General features: G+C 42.1%; 1 protein-coding gene and 1 non-coding gene across 2 annotated transcripts in view; both read left to right on the forward strand.

Annotated features, from left to right (window-relative positions):
* The window catches only part of VAT1L (vesicle amine transport 1 like), a 190,338-nt gene that overhangs the window by 117,386 nt on the left and 53,526 nt on the right, over nucleotides 1–19,426 (forward strand). The gene's annotated exons all lie outside the window — the stretch shown is intronic.
* TRNAE-UUC (transfer RNA glutamic acid (anticodon UUC)) lies at nucleotides 15,990–16,060 on the forward strand. The gene has a single exon. It is a non-coding gene; the product is annotated as a tRNA-Glu (tRNA).

Here is a 19,426-nt window from a genome sequence, read left to right on the forward strand (position 1 = left end):
TGCAACAGAATATTGTCTGATATAGTGCTGGAAGATGAGCCGCCTGGGTTGGAAGGCATTATACGATGGCTGCAGCAATGGACTCAAACATGCTGGTGATTGTGAGGATGATGCAGGACTGGGAAGCATTTTGCTCAGTTGTGTGTGGGGTTGCCATGAGTGGGAGCCAACTTGACGGCAACTACAACAACAAACATGCTGTGGTCATTGCCTCCACTTCCACCCAGTGGAATCCATCCTCCTCTCTGAGCCTCAGTTTCCTTTGGTGAAAATGGGGATACTAGCACATTCCCCATGATTATGATTTGTGATTATTGTTCAGTCGATTGAGTTCGTATTTGTTGAACCCCTCATAAGCTGCACATCACTCTGCATATACGAGGTATATTATAATGTGCAGGCGCAGCTCTCCTCAGGTGGGGTGAGCACTTGAACTGGAGACCAACAGATTGGGCTTTTTTTGTTGTTGTTGTACTTTAAGTGAAAGTTTACAATTCATGTTAGTTTCTCATACAAAAATTTATACATATGTTGTTATGTGACCCTAATTGGTCTCCCTATACTGTGACAGCACACTCCTCCTTTCCACCCCGGATTTCTCGTGTCCATTCAACCAGCTCCTGAGCCTCTCTGCCTTCTCATCTCACCTCCGGACAGGAGCTGAGATTGGGCTTCTTAACCTACCACTTCCTGGCAGTTTGCCCTCTAGCAATTCATTTTACTGGGCCCCATTTTCCTCACCTTATAAATGAGAATAACTGATCCGCATTCCCAGGACAGTTGTGAGAGTCAAAGAAGATCAAAACAGGAAAATGTGTTGTGAACTGTAAAAGGTTGAAGGGACAAAATGCAGCATAAGAGTTAAAAGGGTAGTCTTCAGGGTAGGCTCAAGTCCTTCCTCCAGTTACAGTTGGGAGTCCTTGGGAAAGTTACTTCACCTCTTTTCTAGGCTTCACTTTCTTCATCTGTGAAATGGGGATGACAATAATAGTGCCTACTCTGTGGGGTTGTGAAATTTCCAGATGCAATGCATGGGAAATTCTCAGGCCATGCCGCGGCACACAGTTAGCCTCTTGGCGTCCCTGGGTGGTGCAAATAGCTAAAATGCTCAGCTGCTAACTGAAAGGTTGGAGGTTTGAGTCCACCCAGAGGTTCCTTAGAAGAAAGGCCTGGCAATCTACTTCTGAAAAATCAGCCATTAAAAACCCTACGGAGCACAGTTCCACTCTGACACACACATGGAGTTGCCGTGAGTTGGAATCCACTTGATGGCAACTGTTATTTTTTTCTGTTTGTTTGTTTATCATCTCAGAAGAAAAGACAGATGGGTCCCTGTCTTCCTTGCATCTTGCAGTTAAGCCTGGTTTCCTCTGTCTTTGCCACCCCTGTGATGAGAACAGGCTTACTAGCGCTCATGCTTTATTCATTGCCAAAGGCATTTGTGGGGGCTGCTTCACGGAACAGAAGCCCTTAACAGCACAAATGATAAACACATGCTGGTGTTTGGATTCCTCGATCTTTCAACCGTCTAGTCTCGGATTATTAAATTGTTGGCTCATTTTGGGAGGTGCTGCCAGGGAAGTGCCATGTTCCAGTTAGTTATTTAATAAACTCTAAGTGAGCAGCTGCCTGTGGGGCCCTGGACAGAGCTAAAGTTTAATGGTCACTGCATGCCAGGTGCTGTGCTGAGCATGTTACATGCATCAGCTCATCTAGACTCACAGCAGTCCTATAAGGAAGGAACTAATATTTATCCCATTTAATAGATGTGGAAACTGAGGCTTGGGGAGAGGGCAAAGTCACCCAGCCAAGAAGTAGTAGAGTTAGGTCTGGACTCTGAGGCTGGCTCTCTCCCGAAGCTGTGCAAGTATCTACCCGCTGAACCCCTCCATGAATGGGCATGACATTGTCCTGAGCCATTCACCCAGGTCTTCCCATATCCCTGGTTGGAGGCATCCTGGTTTGGTGAAAAAGACTTGTTTTCAAGACCCTGGATCATCAGTTCCTTACTTCTGTGATTACAGACAGGTGACTTTGCATCTCAAGCCTTGGTTTTCTGCACCTGTAAATTGAGCTGATAGTCTTGCTCGTCCTGCCAGTTTTAAACTCTGTTGTAAAGAATTCAGCCTATTCATCTATTTGCAAGCAGTGTGTAGTATGTGAACCGTATGATATATTTAAATGACATAAAGTACGTGCTTAATACAACCTTAGTTTGTTTTCTTTCCACTTCTCTTTCAAAACATGTATCATTTTCTCTAGCACATCCTCAAGCATTAGCATTCAGTCAGTTTGCTCAACAAACACCCATTGGGCGAGGATAGGGATATGGCGACTAAGCCTTGTTCCCGTCCTCAGGAGCTGACAGGCATGGGATCCTCACCTTGACACTGTGGTGTGGTTATGCCCATGCTCCAGATGAGAAGACTAAGGTAAGGAGAGCTGATACCTCCTCCAGGGCATACAACTCTAGTTATAAACAAATTCCCTTGACTCCGAGGCCAGTACTTGAGCCTCACTACTCACATCTCTGCCTTACCTCAAAAAGGCTGAAAATTATGAACTAATTGGGTTCCAGTTTTACTGCATTCTTATTTGTTGGCAATTGAGCCCTGTTACCATCCAAGGTACTGTATGCAAGGATGTGCAGAGAAGTGTACCGGTGACAATTCAAGGAGGTTGTGCCCCACCCTATGCCTTTTATTTGCACAGCATTTTACTTGCCTTTATAAGGATCAAGCCTCTCAGTAAACCCACAGAGAGAGGCAAGACAGGTGCTGTTATACCCATTATACAAATTTTCTTTTTTTAAAGAGGGACTTATACACACTAGTTGTCCTCAAGTCAATTCCGACTCAGAGTGACCCTACAGGACAGAGTAGAGCTGCCCTGTGGGTTTCCAAGGAGCTGCTGGTTGATGCAAACTGCTGACCTTTTGGTTAGCAACTGTAGCCCTTAACCACTGTGCCACTGGGGCTCCTAAGAGGGACTAGGCAAGGTAATTTGTGTAAGGTAGTAGAAACAGGAGTCCAAACCAAGTTTCTTAGTTCTGCATATATATATTGGGTGGGGGGGTTGCATTTGTGAGTTTGTGTGTATATGCATGTTTGTGAGTATATGTTGTGCTATATTTCCCCAGCTTAAATTTTTTCTTGCAATTGAAAAGTTATATAGATATTATGTAACATTTAGAAAATAGAAGAAAGATCACTCGTAATTGTGCAACTCTAAACAAAACCACTGTCATAATGTATTCCATTCCCGGCTTTATTATTATGAATCTTTTTCTCCCACAGGTGTAATTTTAAGTGCCCCAGGTTGGCTCATGAGCTTATGTAAGCCCATTAGGAGTATGTTATAATGCTAGTTGAAGAAAGGACAGGGGGTCAGGAAGTGTGTGCTTTGGACAAGAATTGTCAATACAGCAAGGGTACGGAACTAGATTTTTTCCCAAGTTCCTAGTTCTGCAATCATCTCGTTTAAAGGGTGAAAGGAATGAACTACTGATGCCAGCTACAACACAGGTAACCTTGAAAACATCATAACACGTGAAAGAAGCCACAAAAGACCACATATTATATGATTGTATTAATAGGAAAGTGAAGAATAGGGAAATCTATAGAAAGTATATTAATGGTTGCTTATGGCTGGGGGTTTTTGGTAGGGAGGTGGGGGTGATAGCTAACAGGTATAGGGTTTCTTTTTGAGGTGACGAAAATGTTCTAAAATTGTGATGATGGGTACATGTATTTGTGAATATACTAAAAAGCATTGAATTGTACACATTAAATGGGTGAATCGTGGTATGTGACTTAAACCATCAGCTGCTGTTGAGTCGATGCTGACTCTGGCAAGCTTGTGTGTGTCAAAATTTAAAGGGTGAGATAGGAACTGGAATGGGGAAGTACATAACAATGTGATAGCCAAAGGGTCAGAGGTGGGGCTGGATGTTGTGATGTTGGAGACACAGAAACAAGACGGTAAATGGCAGACGCGAGTCCTATAGCTTACATTTTATTCGGTGTTTGAGGCATTATCTGATCTTCTTCCTCCATGTTGCTTCATGGTCATAGAATAATTTGAAAGTATTGTTACCTGAGTTATATCAAATAAACGTTATGTGCCAGAACCTTCTGACTTATTCTCCTATTGTGAGCAAGTCCAGTGTACTTCTCTATTTTTTAAATAGTATTTTATTGCATTTTTGGTGAAAGTTTACACAGGAAATTAGGTTCTAATTTAACTAGGAGGCTATGTAAATTGAACCACATTGGTCATCCCTGCATTTGACTGTACAATAACTTGACCAATGTCAGGCCCAACCTAAGCAGGCTGGCAGGAAGGACAACCTTGAAATGTAGTTCTCTCTGGCGTTGTTGTCCTTGCTGAGAAAGTGGCTGTCTTAACAGGCATTTGTGAAACAGCTATCAGCCACATATTTTCAGTCTAATTTTCTTAATTATAGTTTTCCTCTAATTATTGGCTATTTTGTTGATAGTACTTTCAGATAATATAAACACCAACTATTTGAGGTCTTTCAAAGTTCTGTATTAAAAAATCCGCATTTCTTGTGTGTATGTATAATTTACTAAACTTATTCTATTAAAAACAAAAAAGCATACACAACTGTAGCTATCAGTGGCCAATGAGTTCATTTTGTTCACTTTCTTTTTTCTTGTGTTCTATTCCGTTAAAACAAGCAGGGGGCAGTGATTGAAATAAGAAATTCATACTAATATTCATTTCTGAGTATGTCAGGGGACATAGTAAATCAGGTTATTAATGTAATTCATCCAATTACCTTAGAAACTTTCTATAATTATCTCAATAGATGCCAAAGTATTTGATGAGATTTAATATCTTTTTTTATTCACTCACTAATAATTGAGGCATAGAAAGTTATTTGCTTAACCTGATAAATGCTTTAAAATGGAATTTAAAACTAAGATGCCAAACAATATTATATTTAATGGAAAAGTGCCAAAATCCAAACCAAACCAGCTACTTTTGAGTTGATTCTGACTCATGGCAACCCTGCGTGTGCAAAGTAGAACTGCATAGGGTTTCCAAGGCTGTGACCTTTCAGAAGCAGATCACCAGGCCTTCCTTTAGAGGCACCTCTGGATGGGTTTGAACCACTAACCTTTCAGTTAGTAGCCAATGACTTAACCGTTTGTGCCACCCAGGGAAGCCTGGAAAAGTACAAAACCCTTAAAAAGCTACACAAGATAAGAATGGCCCCTACTGGAAGTCTTGGCAAAGAAGAAATGAAAAATAAATACAGCACAGGAATAAAAAGTTTAGGTCTTGTACTCTTGGAGTAGATAATGCTTTGTTTTTTTTTTTACTCTCTCTCTTTTTTTAATTATTCTACTTTAGATGAAGGTTTACAGAACAAACTAGCTGCTTATTAAACAATTAGTACACATATTGTTTTGTGACATTGGTTACCGACCCCACGACATGTCAACACTCTCTCTTCTCGACCTTGGGTTTCCTATTACCAGCTTTCCTGTCCCCTCCTGCCTTTTCGTCCTTGCCTCTGGGCTGGTGTGCCCATTTAGTCTCATTTTGTTTTATGTGCCTGTCTAATCTTTGGCTGAAGGATGAACCTCAGGAGTGACTTCATTACTGAGTTAAGAGGTGTCCAGGGGCCATACCCTCGGGGTTTCTCCAGTCTCTGTCAGACCAGTAAGTCTGGTCTTCTTTTGTGAGTTAGAATTTTGTTCTATATTTTTCTCCAGCTGTGTCCAGGACCCACTATTGTGATCCCTGTCAGAGCAGTCAGTGGTGGTAGCTGGGCCCCATCTAGTTAGTTGTACTGGACTCAATCTGGTAGAGGCTGTGGTAGTTGTGGTCCATTAGCCCTTTGGACTAATCTTTCCCTTGTGTCTTTGGTTTTCTTCATTCTTCCTTGCTCCCAACAGGGTGAGACCAGTGGAGTATCTTAGATGGCTGCTCACAAGCTAGATAATGCTTTCAATGTGGCATCCCCTTTCTTAACAATTTCCTTAAGAACGATGTATCTTTGTTCCTAATAGACTTCTCCTGGATCTCAGATCTGCCTATTAATAAAAGAGAGTTGTGCAAGAAACTCGCCCCCACTGAACTCGAGTTTCCTCACCTGTAGATTTTGATGAATTATAACAGATACATCATATAGCAAGCGCAGAGAAAACAGGATAGCCACTCCTGCCATGTAAGATCAACCTTTGACTTACTTTTTGTTACTCATTTCCATTTGGACTTTCAGAATCAAAAAGGCATTTGCTTCATAAAATAATTTTGTAAATATACTTTGAATAAGACATTACCATATGTAATACAGTCTTCCTGAGCATGATCTTCTGTGGAAGTAAAAATTAATATATGGAACACTTTCAATAGTTAATAAAAATAATAATAACTCGACTATTTAGGGAAGGCCAATTCTAAGTCAAGCACTGGACTGGACCAGGGTGTACAAAAATGGAAAAGATACAGGCCCAGATATCTCCCAGAGGAACTGGGGATAACCACCATATCTAGTCTCTGTAGTTCTGAACCTCTGAGGATCAGCTTGGATATGCTCTATTTTTAAAAACAATCTTGCAATACCACTGAATTTTTAAGAATATTCACATATAACAATAACTATGTTTTGCACGCGAAAGCTGGATGATGAATAAGGAAGACCAAAGAAGAATCGACGCCTTTGAATTGTGGTGTTGGCAAAGAATACTGAACATACTATGGACTGCCAAAAGAATGAACAAATCTGTCTTGAAGAAGTACAACCAGAATGCTCCTTAGAAGCAAAGATGGCGAGCCTACGTCTCACATACTGTAGACATGTTATCAGGAGGGATCAGTCCCTAGAGAAGGACATCATGCTTGGTAGAGTAGAGGGTCAGCGAAAAAGAGGAAGACCCTCAGTAAGATGGATTGACACAGTGGCTGCAACAATGGGCTCAAGCATAACGATTGTGAGGATGGCGCAGGACCGGGCAGTGTTTCGTTCTGTTGTACATAGGGTCACTATGAGTCGGAACCAACTCGTGGTGACCCATGTGTTACAGAGCAGAACTGTTTCATAGGGTTTTCTTGGCTATAATCTTTATGGAAGCAGTTTGCCAAGACTCTTCCATGAAACAGCTGGGTAGGTTTGAATTGTCAACACATAAGTTAGCAGCTGATCACAAATCACTTGCACCACCCCTAAGTATGCCTTTAATATTGTTTGGCTGCATATGGATTCCTTCTTTGACCCACTTTTTTTTTTATTGTACTTTAGATGAAGGTTTACAGAACAAGTAGTTTCTCATTAAACAGTTAGTACACATATTGTTTTATGACATTGGTTAACAACTCTATGACATGTCAACACTTTCCCTTCTCAACCTTGGGTTCCCTATTACGAGCTTTCCTGTCCCCTCCTGCCTTGTCCCTGGGCTGTTGTGCCCCATTACTCTCGTTTTGTCTTATGGGCTTGTCTAATCTTTGACTGAAGGGTGAACCTCGGGAGTGACTTCATTACTAAGCTAAAAGGGTGTCCAGGGGCCATACTCTTGGGGTTTCTCCAGTCTCTGTCAGGCCAGTAAGTCTGGCCTTTTTTTGTGAGTTAGAATTTTGTCCTACATTTTTCTCTATCTCTGGCTAGGACCCTCTGTTGTGATCCTGGTCAGAGCAGTCAGTGGTGGTAGCTGGGCACCATCTAGCTGTACTGGACTCAGTCTGGTGGAGGCCGTGGTAGTTGTGGCCCATTAAGCCTTTGGACTAATCTTTACCTTGTATCTTGTTTTCTTCATTCTCCCTTTTTCCCAAAGGGATGACACCAGTGGAGTATCTTAGATGACTGCTCACAGGCTTTTAAGATTCCAGACACTACTCACTAAGGTAGATTGTAGAACATTTTCTTTATAAACTATGTTATGCCAATTGAGCTAGATGTTCCCCAAGACCATGGTCCCCACAGCCCTCTGCCCAGCAATTCATTTGACCCACTTTTTATTTAAGAAAATACTGTTTTCGGTTTCATATGGTTGCACTTAATAGTTTTTCATTTATTCATAAATTAACTTACATTTATTGAGCACCAAAGCTAGGCCTTGGAAAGACAGAGAAGCAAGTCACCTTTAAGAAGAACACCAACTGGGATAAAGTAGAAATGTAAAGACGAAAACATAGTGTGGCAAGCTCAGTAAGGAGATGGATTCATAAGAAATACTGCCAACAAATTAGAAGAATTCCTCTCTGCTTTATGTGGTTATGAACCTTATAAACTGGCCCTACTTCTCAATGTATTGGGCTTTATTTGTATGCCTCTTGTTGGCAACTTGTAAAGACAACTGAATGTTTTAGCTGCTTCAAATCTTGAAATTTTTTTTTTATGCCTACAAAAAGAAAGGGAACAGTAAATGTATGGGGATGGCTTCAGTATCTTTAAAGAAGAAAATAATTTTAGGCCAAATCAAGAAAGAAAAAGCAAGAAAACATCTGAAGTTACTCTTGACCATCCTTTTCTTTTTACCAAGATTCTAAACTTATTTTTTCTTTAGTTTAAAAATTTGACAAGGAGGTTTTTTCAGATCTTGCCTACAGGAATGTTCTGATTGCAGATATGGAATAGTCCTGCTACCCCTGCTGAGATCATTTTTTGGCTCAGATCCGCTTTATATTATTATTTTCCTGCTTCTGGTTTCTACTGGGCTGCCATTTCTCAGTGCCTCTGTTACCCCTGTAATTCAAAGGTTGACTTTCTTTGTTGTTTTCTAGGTTGCCAGCCTTCTCTGTGTCTCTATTCTCTGTTTATATCATTAGATGCAATTTAGTTTTGTTTTGTTACAGTGTCTTCCCTCAATGCTTTGCAGATATGACTCACTCTCTGTAACTTTCATCATCTATGTTTGTGCTTCCTCTAAGGTTTTATAAACTGACCACAGGCCTGAAGCGTTGAGAAACACGCCTTTAAAGAAATAGTCGTTCACAATGGTGGCTCCTGCTTCTCTCATTGGCATTCCAAGTATCTTATTGGATCTAGGGGCCCTGGGCTTATGTTTCTTTTGCTTTTCCTTGCCCGTTGTTGTTTGAGTTTCCTCTCACCATCACTCTGTGATTTTTGGATGGTCTGAGTACACATCAGGAATTCACTTCACCACCTTTCACCCAACAATGAGTGTTGAATGAGTGATTCTTCCCAGATGTGCCAGACATATTGTTAAAGTGCTTTCTTCATCCGCTCATCAAGATGTTTTTGACACATACTCTGTGCTAAGGGATACTGTAAGGAGAGGAAGACAAATCCCCACGGTCTTAGAGTCCACAGTCTGGAGGGAGAGAGATTTGATGTGTAAACCCATCAATTACAGCATTTCTTCTTCAAGGGAAATCTTGGGAGATGAAAGCTTGTCCCAAAGGGAAATTTAAGACATTTCCAGATAATGCTTAAATGGGCTTCTCAGGTTGTGTTTCACAAACAGGAATCCTAGAGATTTTGGGAATTCAGATAATGACATCACTGAATGCAGAGTTAGGAAAAGATACACGCGACCTCAGGGTTAGCCCCACTGGTACATTTTTCTCTGGTCCCAAGTTCCATTTAGCTGGCTGATTATACCATCACTTGGAGGGTAGATTCCATAAGGCATAGAGCTCACTTGGCTAGTCTCCCATGTGGAAAAAATGGCTATGTGCCTGCTTGACCACCTGGTGCAATATAAGTGGGGGAAACAACATCAGAATATTCTGGAATGTTTACTATGAGAATGCATGGATAAAAGGTCAATATCCAGACAGAACTTCCGTCAGCAGCCCCAGGCTTCAGGCCTACTTTAAGTCCATTTCTGCATAATTCTTTAGGTCTCTGTTTAGCTGTCATTTCTTGGGCACCTTCTTCCCCTAGCTCAAGTCCTCCTACCTGCTCCCCAATCTCTGTACTTCCAACACTGAGATATAATTGCTTTTTTATTGTCCATATTCCCTATGAGACTATAAGGTTCCTAAAGGCAGGGGCAGATATCATGTTCAGCTTTGTATTCCCAGCACTTAATTTACTAGTTCAATGTCTGAAACGTCATCAATGTTAGTTCTCCTCTTCCTCTCTCCCTTGGGAGGACTGAGTGTGGGCCAAGTTCCATGTTTGCCCGAGCTGGGCAGTTTAGGTCTCTCAAAAGGAAAAGCCCATCAGTGATTTTAGTGCCTATTTAGAGAGAGTGGTAATAAAAGCATAAAGTAGCAATGAAAGATTGGAATAACAGCTCCATACAACAATGGAAGAGCCATCATAAGGCTCTCCATGATTCATTGCCAAGTGAAAGGCCCAGATAAAAGGAGCTATTAGAGTCAGAAAAAGCCAAGAACACTTTCTGAACCCTCAGAAGAGTAGGTGGTCATCGTCTGACAGTGGTGATCTTACAGTGGCTTAAAACCAGAAAAGGCAAGCAGAATTCAGAGAGGAAGAAAAGGGAGGGACAGGGAATGTGGGCAAAAGATGATGATAATAACAGAGATGATGGCAATAATAAGCAGCACCCACTGGGCATTTATTGTGTACTGGGCACTGCTCTAAGCACTTTGTGTGCACCGTATTTTATTTAATCCTCACAATACCCATGTTGTTGTTGATTGCTGTCAAGTCACCTCCAACTCAAGGTGACCTTACGTAAAACAGAACAAAACATTGCCCACTCCTGCACCATCCTCTTGACGATTAGGTATGTTTGAGCCCGTTGTTGCATCTCCTTGTGTCAATCTATCTCATGGAGAGTTTCCTCCATTTTTGCTAACCCTCTACTGTATCAAATATGATGTCCTTTTCTAGCAATTGGTACAATAACCACAGAAATAACCACAGGAAGGTTATTATTGGCACACTAACCACCCATTATAATACCCATTTCCATCAAGTTGGTTTTGACTCATAGTGACCCTATAGGAGAGAGTAGAACTGCCCCATAGGGTTTCCAAGGAGAAGCTGGTGGATTTGAACTGCTGACCTTTTGGTTAGCAGCCAGGCCTTTAACCACTACACCACCGGGGCTCCACACTAACCATAGGAAGTAGATAATATCATGTATTCCTATTCTGTAGGAACACTAGTGGTGCGGTAGTTAAGTGCTTGACTGTTAACTGAAAGATTGGCAGTTTGAATCCACCAGACACTCCACAGGAGAAAGATGTGGCAGTCTGCTGTCTGTCTGCTGCCATAAAGATTTACAGCCTTGGAAACCCTGTGGGGCAGTTCTGCTCTGTCCTATGGGATTGCTATGAGTCAGAATTAACTCTACAGCAACAGGTTTGGTTCAGGTTTTTATCCGTAGTCCACAAAGAAAAGAAAAATGAGGTGCTGAGGAGTAAAGGAACTTGTTCCAGGTCACCCAGTAAGACATAAAAGATAAAACAATAACTTATTTCTAAAGAGGTTTTTTTTTTTTTTTCAATTAGGTGATGAGAGTTTTCTCTCAATAAACTGAATACTTCTTCCAAACCTTGTCCCCTGCACTTCTTTTCTTGCTTCTCTATAGTAAGGTTTGTGGAGACTTCTTGAGCTGCTAAGTGCAGGGCACTTTACCTGTGTTTCCTCATGCAGTCCTCTCACAACCAGTCTGACCATGGCAGGTAGGAGATGGCAGCTGAGGGAGGCTCAGTCCCTTGTGCAAGATCACACATCCACTCGGTGGCAGAGCTGGGATTTGAACCAACACCACTGGGACTCTGACTCTTTCCAGGTCTGAATACTGGCTCTGTCCATCCACCCAGTCCTGCCAGCTCACTCTCTCTTTGTCTCCTCCTGATAGCAGCTCCTTGTAAGAGTACAATTTGAAACCACCTGTCAAAAATATGTCAGACTTCAGATAGCTAGGATAGGGCAGTCTTGGGAGATTCCTTTTCTGCTTTCTTTTTAGAAAGCAAGGATGGCCAATAAATGCAAATATATGAATTCTTCCCATAAGGAAAAAAGATCAAACCAGTTGCCATGGAGTCAACCCTGACTCATGGCGACCCCATGTGCATCAGAGTAGAACTGGAATTTTCAATGGCTGATTTTTCAGAAGTAAATCACTAGGTCTTTCTTCCGAGGTGCCTCTGGGTGGATTCGATCCTCCAACCATTCAGTTAGCAGCTGAACGTGTCAACCATTGGCACCACCCAGGGACTCCCAAGGAAGAAGGGGACCCCTTAAAGCCCCAGTCAAGTCTCTAGGGCTCTGACTAGGGCCTCCGGTATCTGATGTGTATGCATGGATAGCATTTCCTCTTCAAGGAGAAGGAAAGGGAAAACGGGAGATGAAAGCTTCTCTTTTTCCTCTCAGAGGGAACTTTCAGAGATTTCCAGATAATGTTGAAATGGACCTCTCAGGGTGGGTTTCACAAACACGAATTCCAGTGGTTTTGGAGATTCAGCATGCAATGTCAGTTCTTAGGAATACGCTAGGCGTTGTGGCATCTTAAAAGCTCTGAGATGTCTTTCGTTAAAGAAACCTTGTTAACATTAGTTGTTACGGATTGAATTGTGTCCCCCAAAAATATGTGTTGTTAATCCTAGCCTCTATGCCTATGGTTATAATCCCATTTGGGAATGAGTTGTCTATATTAATGAGACAGAATTAGTGTGGGGCCTATCCTGAGTCAATCTCTTTTGAGATATAAAAGAGATCAAACAAGCAAGCGAGACAAGCAGAGATAGGGAAGAGAGATGCCAAGACACATGGAGATCTCTAAGGAACCAGGAAGCAGAAGCTGGAGACAAGGACCTTCCTCCAGAGCCAACAGAGAGAGAAAGCAATCCCACAGAGCCAGCACTCTCAATTCGGACTTAGCCTCCTGAACTGTGAGAAAATCAATTTTTGTTTGTTAAAGCCATCTGCTTGTAGTATTTCTGTTATAGCCACACTAGATAACTAAGACACTAGTTGAGCTACCATTTTTCAAAGTTGTTATTGTAACATCATTATCATCAGCAGTAGTGTCTTAAATTTCTTGAGCATGTACTATTTGCTAGGCACTGTGCTAAGTGTTCTAATTGCCTTTTCACATCAAATCCTTAAAATAACTCTGTAAGATGTGTGCAGTTATACTCCCCATTTTATAGATAATAAAGCAGAGGCTCAGAGAGATTAACTAACTTTCCCAGGGTCACATTGCTAATATGTGGCAGAGCTGAGATCTGAACAAGTCTGATAATGCTTACTATTATCCTACAAGACAGGGTCCTAGAATTGGTTTGCAGTAACTAGCCAGTGTCTAAACCAGCCTCTACCACCCAATAAGAATAGTGCCCAAAACATATTGCCCATTTATTAATTGACAATGAGAAACATAACCTCAGACTCAGACATATAGCACCTTTGGTTAGCCCAGTATCCATGTAGAAGAGAAAATAGGGGAATCCAAATGCTAATTGCTTACAAGCTCCTTGCTTACAATAAGGAAGGAACAAAGATAGAGATGATCCCATGGAGTCTTAGGGGAGGGGGTGTACAAATGGTTAATATGTTCAGCTGCTAAACTGCTAACCGAAAGGTGGAAGGTTGAAATCTAGTCAGAGGCTCCTCAGAAGAAAGGACTGGCAATCTGCTTCTGAGAAATCAGCTACTGAAAACCCTATGGAGCACAGATCTACTGTGACACAAATGGAGGAGTCGCCATGACTCAGAATCAACTCCACGGCAACAGGTTTGGTTTTTTGGTAGTTGGCAATAGAGATTCACTGTATGTTCTTGAGCAAGAAAGTATCCTTAGAAATGTTGCCTCCCCAAGAACTCTACCTATGGCAGTCTACCCGACATGGTACAGAAGAAAGCACAAGGAGATTGAGTTCAGAAGATCAGAGGTCAAGTCCCACCTGTACCACTTAATTGCTGTGTGACTATGATGCTCAGAGGGCTCTTGTCTCCCCCTCTTCTGTAAAATGTGGTATGACTACTTTCCCCATAGGGTTGTTCTGAGGATTAAAAAATACATATGAGAGTGTTGTATAAATTGGTATCTTGTTATTTTTATCAAATGTGGAAATGTTCACAAGGAAAGAATGAGGTTTTCAAAAGAATCTATGGCAGTTGTTTTTTGTTTTTTATTTTTTTTTACCCTGCTCCTAAAGGGATCCTTCTTGTGCCATATTGAACTTTGCTCTTTTTTTCAAGGCAGACACGTCTTCAAAGTGACCTCTGTCATTTTCCTGCTTTGGTGTTGGTATCCTGTGTGAAGAGTGCCCTCTGATTAGTGGTGATTGCACTTATGATGACATTAGTCATTTTCACAGTAATAGCCTCGCTGGGCAGGAGTTCTAACAGATACTGCTTTGATAAAAAATCTCTGTGTATTACTTCAGTGGACCAAAGTTTATTACTCATCTACCAGCACTTAAAGGATTTAGATAAGGGATATTGTTGAATCATTTGTCTCCTTGGCCTAATGGAGCTTCTGAAATGTAGCCTCAATTCTCAGTAGCCTTGGAAGCCTCCCTGAATTAATTGAGGACCAATTTGGAAGGATGATGAGAGGAAAAAAAAAATAGAAGTTATTAGAGGAAATTTAGGCTCATCTTCCTAATGAGTAGTAAGATGAAAAACAGGAGATGGGACCAGAAGGGGAGAAATTTGGAAGAGAAGAAAAAGATGAAGAAGGGAGAACTGGAGAATTAAGTCATCTTGAGCTTTACCAGTTGCAGTGGAGTTGATTCTAACTCATGGCAACCCCACGTGTGTCAGAGTAGAACTGTGCTTCACAGAGTTTTCAATGGCTGATTTTTCAGAAGTAGATCACCAGGCCTTTCTTCCAAGGCACCTCTGGCTGGATTTGAACTTCCAGCCTTTCAGTCAGCAGCCAAGTATGTTAACCCTTTGCACCACCCAGGGACTCCTCTTGAGCTTTAAGAGGAGCTTATTATGTAGAAGGAATCAATTCAATGGCAACTAGTGTTATGTAGAAAGGTATATCTGTACTTTATAATTTCAATGATGTTGTCTTTTATTGAAGTATTACCTTTAAAGATATTCCCTTTAATACTGGCTAATAAAAATTGCTAAAGGGACTCAGGTCCCACTGCATATTTAACAGAAATTATTAAAATTATCCTAATTTAGTCCCGATGATCCCTGTTCAACTTCAAATTATTGCATTTATAAAGACACTTCTCATCTCAACTCAGAGAACCAACCACATTTTCTTTATGTTTTGATTTGTTTCTAGCTTCTATTAATAAGCATCTTACAAGACTACAGATAAGAAAACTAAGGCTCAAAAATATATGTAACTTGTCCAAGGTCATACAGTTAGTATGAGGTGAAGCAGTGATCTTATAGGTCAGGGTAGACTTTCCCCATAGGGTTTCCAGGGAGTGGCTGGTGGATTCGAACTGCCAACCTTCTAGTTAGCAGGAGAGCTCTTAACCACTGTGCCACCAGGGCTATACGTCGGAATGGACTAGAAGGCAATGGGTTTTTTTTTAATTCAGAATATAGGAAAGGTTATTACTGAAGTATGGTAAGGAGTAATGAGGAGGTCAGATGATTTGTTCCACATCCTTTGAGTGGGAGACACATGGGTCGAAAGGATTCTGAATCCCAGACTCCCCTGGTCTTCAAACTTGGGGGAGACCCAGGAATGGAAACCAGTTGGAACCAGACACTGAAGTTCTGGATATACAAGACCCTCTACATCTTGGCTGCCCCATCTCATCATCCTAGGAAGCAATTATGTGACTCCCAGCTAGGCAGGAAAATAGCAGAGATGTAAGCCTGAACCTTTTCTTTTCAAAAAGACACATTTTGAAGAATTTCATGAGTAAGAGTGTGAATGGGGAGCTATGGGGGTGCAAAGCAAAGGCATTAAGGAGCTTGCTAATTGGCTCAGGAAACGAGAAGGTTCTTTCACTGACCCACACCAGCTGGCCCAGCAAGCTGTTTATTCTGTGATAGCTTATAGGCCAGGAAAAGCTAAGTATTGATTCAGACATTTGGAAATGCTTTTCTTATTACATCCCAATTAATCATACTACCATCCACACATGAGGCAGTGGTGGTTCAGTGGTAGAATTCTTGCCTTTCATGCAGGAGACCCAGGTTCGATTACTGTCCAGTGCACTTCATGCGCCGCCACCACCCATCTGTCAGTGCAGGCTTGTATGTTGCTGTGATGCCGAACAGTTTTCAGTGGAGCTCCCAGACTAAGACGGACTAGGAAGAAAGGCCTGTGATCTACTTCCAAAAATCAGCCAAAGAAAGCCCTATGGATCACAATGGTCCAGTCCACAACAGATCATGGGGATGGCACGGGACTGGGCAGCGTTTTACTCCATTGCTCATGGAGTTGCCTTAACCCAGGGGCTAACTTGATGGCAGCTAGCAACAACAAACCATCCACATAGTCGGCCAAGACAGAAACCTCTCCCTCTCCACAGACACATATTCATACATATATTTTGTCCATTCTTCCCCCCTAAACTTCTCTTGAATCTAATCCTTCCTCTTCATTCCCACAGCCACTGCCTTAATTCCACCTGCCATCTTCTCTCAGCTAGATGACTTCACTGGACACTTGTCTCCCTGCCTCATGTTCCTCCCTTGACCCTTACTCTTCTTGTATCCCTATGGCCAACACTAGGATGCCAGGTCCAAGTGCATGCTGGGAGTGTAGGTGCTACCTATGATGCACTTGGTTGACCTCTGCTGTAGGGAGGATGGGGAACCTCCTCTTCCAATTGCTTCTTAAAATCCAACTCCATCCTGCAAATATAGGCTTGAAACAGGAAGGAAATGCCTCAGCCCACCCAAGCTGGTCATGAGCAGGACATCCCACAGGATGGTGAACAAGGTTTCTTAACCTTTCAGTTCATAAATAGTCTACTCAGCATGAGCTGCCAGAGGTTCCGTCTCTTCTGTCTTCCTCACATTCCCCTGGGTTATCCCTCTGCCCTGACTTTCTCCACAGTCCTGGCTTCATTCTGGAGTAGCACACCTGGGTCTACTCGAATCTCCATCCTGGTGAAACTGAGGTAGACTCTTCTCTGTGTAGTAAAAAGAAGCATATTGCCTTTCACATTCTTCCAAAGGGACATGCAGAAGACAAGCACATCTCTCTCTTGCTGACATTGACACTCCTGCAGAATACAACTTCAATGAGTTGCTATTCTAATGAGGTCTCTGTGTCTATTCTCTTACCCAGGGGCAAACCCCCACCCACACGGATGAGGAGGGGCAGGAAAGAAGGGCACAAAAGGAGAAAGAAAATCTCGTTCTACTAGAAATTCTTTCAGGCTCAAACCAAACATCACTTTCTCCAGAGAGCCCTTCTGTTTGCTCCCCAACAAGAATCAACCATCCCCTCCACTGAACTCCCAGCACACCTGTGCTTCCTCTACCCTACTTCTTACCGCACTGATCATAATTCTTAATTTTGCTCCATTCAACTCTGTGCGCTTTGCAGGCAGAACCCTTCCCTTGTAAATCTTAGAGTTCGGAGTGTATATCACAATACCTGGCCCAGAATAGCTCCCAGCAAATGTTTGTTCAGTGGAATAAGCTCTCATGCATAAGCTTAGCAGGAACATTCGTTGAAATGAAATTACTTGGGAAGCAGGTGTTATCCATCATTCTTTCCTATCTAGCTTCTTGTTCATTCAAGAGAACCTTGACTGGATAAACAACGTTAAGGCATCCGTCTCCCCTTTTATAGCAGAGTCTATGCCAATGGCGAAGGGGAAACATGGAAACCAGCCAGCCACCAATGAAAGGCTAATCCCCCGCCGCCAGAGTTTCTAGGTAGGTGTATGTGTGCGTGTGCATGTATATGTATGCACTGTTTGGGGATGATTTGCCTGCAACCTGAGTGTCCAGGGGAAAACAGAAAGCTGCTTTTACTTCTTTATTTGCAAACCAGATTGGGCCCTCAGTGTTGGGTGCTGTACCTAGAACACGGATGCTGTTTTGATTGGAAAGGATGCTGGGCTGATTAGTTGAAACAAACATTCTCCAGTTAACAGAAGTAGAGGCTGGAGCTGAAAGGTGAAGTGTTCAGCAACAGCGCTGCCAGGCAGTCAGCCTATTTCTAAGGAATTAGAAGTAGAGATATGTGAAACCCAAGAACACTCCCCATCCATGCTTAACAGGGCTAGGTAGGGTGGATGGGATGTGGGCATATGCAGGTGTTATTCAGTGCCTTTGAGCTACCTTTTCAGGTATCATTTCTTCAAGGGGTTGCCCTCACGTAGCATGAGCTAGAGTCTATATGGGAAATGGAAAAGAGGACTGTGACAGAGAAAGAAATTATAACATATACCTTGCTAATTTAATTTCTCTATTAATATTTTCCCTTTGTCCTAATTTGATTGCTTTATTTGAGACTGCAGGCACTTTTTTTTCCCTAAGTCACCTCAATCCTACTTGAATAAATAATACAGAGAATTCTGTACATTTTAGAAAGAGTTTTTCAGATTAGCACCTATTGAGACACGTTATTACTATCTGGATGGAGTCCCTGGGTAGCACAAATGGTTAAGTGCTTGGCTGCTAATTGAAGGTTGATGGTTCACGTCCACCCACAAGCAACTCGAAAGGAAGATCTGGTGATCTGCTTTCGAAAAATCAGCCACTGAAAACCCTATGGAGCACAATTCTACTCTGACACTCATGAGGTCTTCAAGAGTTGGAATTGACTTGATGGCAACAGATTTGTTTTTTTTTTTTACTATCTGGAAAGTTCAAGCCTGTGGAACACTGTATTTGGTAAATGAAAAAATCACTCTGTGTTATGTGTGTGTGCATGCGTGTGTAAAATGCATGTATCTCTTATCACATTTTGGAATTAAAAGGGACTGTGTTCAAGCTGAGCTACTGAGAGTCACAGAATTATAGTAATTACCATGGCCAGTTCCACCAAGGCAGCGCAGTTAGACACATTTGAATTGAACAGACAAAGGGAACCGAAACTATTGTTTGAAATGTGTTGCTTATTAATGATTGCGAGGGAATGTTCTCTTCCTGCCTTGGCCTCAAAATGAAAGGAGATTAATTCTTTACGATGAAAAGACAGGCAGCTGCTGGCAACTTGTCACAGCAGGAGTGTGATGAAGAGAGAGATGATCGGGCATGTGACTGCCAGGGTGGGACTTACGGAGGGAGAAGCAGGAAAGCATCCTTTCCAATAGAGACAAAGGCAGGGAAGGTATTAAAACACATAAAGCTCCTACTCTGTGCCAGCCATTGTGTTAGGCACTTTATAGACACTCTCATGGAATTTCTTGCCCCAAAACACTTCCCATTTGAAGGATGAAGAAGCTGAAGCACAGAGAAACAAAGCCCCTCCCTCACAGCCACATGGCTAGTAAGTGGCAGAGCCAGGACTTAAAGCCATCTTTGTCCAGCTCCCCAACCCAGGCTATTTCCACCATACCAGAGTCTCTCAAAGTGTAGTCTGTGGAATGCTTGAGTCAGAATTCCTGGGGAACTTTA

The sequence above is a fragment of the Trichechus manatus genome, unplaced genomic scaffold (assembly GCF_000243295.1).
Source record: "Trichechus manatus latirostris isolate Lorelei unplaced genomic scaffold, TriManLat1.0 scaffold00053, whole genome shotgun sequence".
In the NCBI taxonomy this organism is placed as follows: domain Eukaryota; kingdom Metazoa; phylum Chordata; class Mammalia; order Sirenia; family Trichechidae; genus Trichechus; species Trichechus manatus.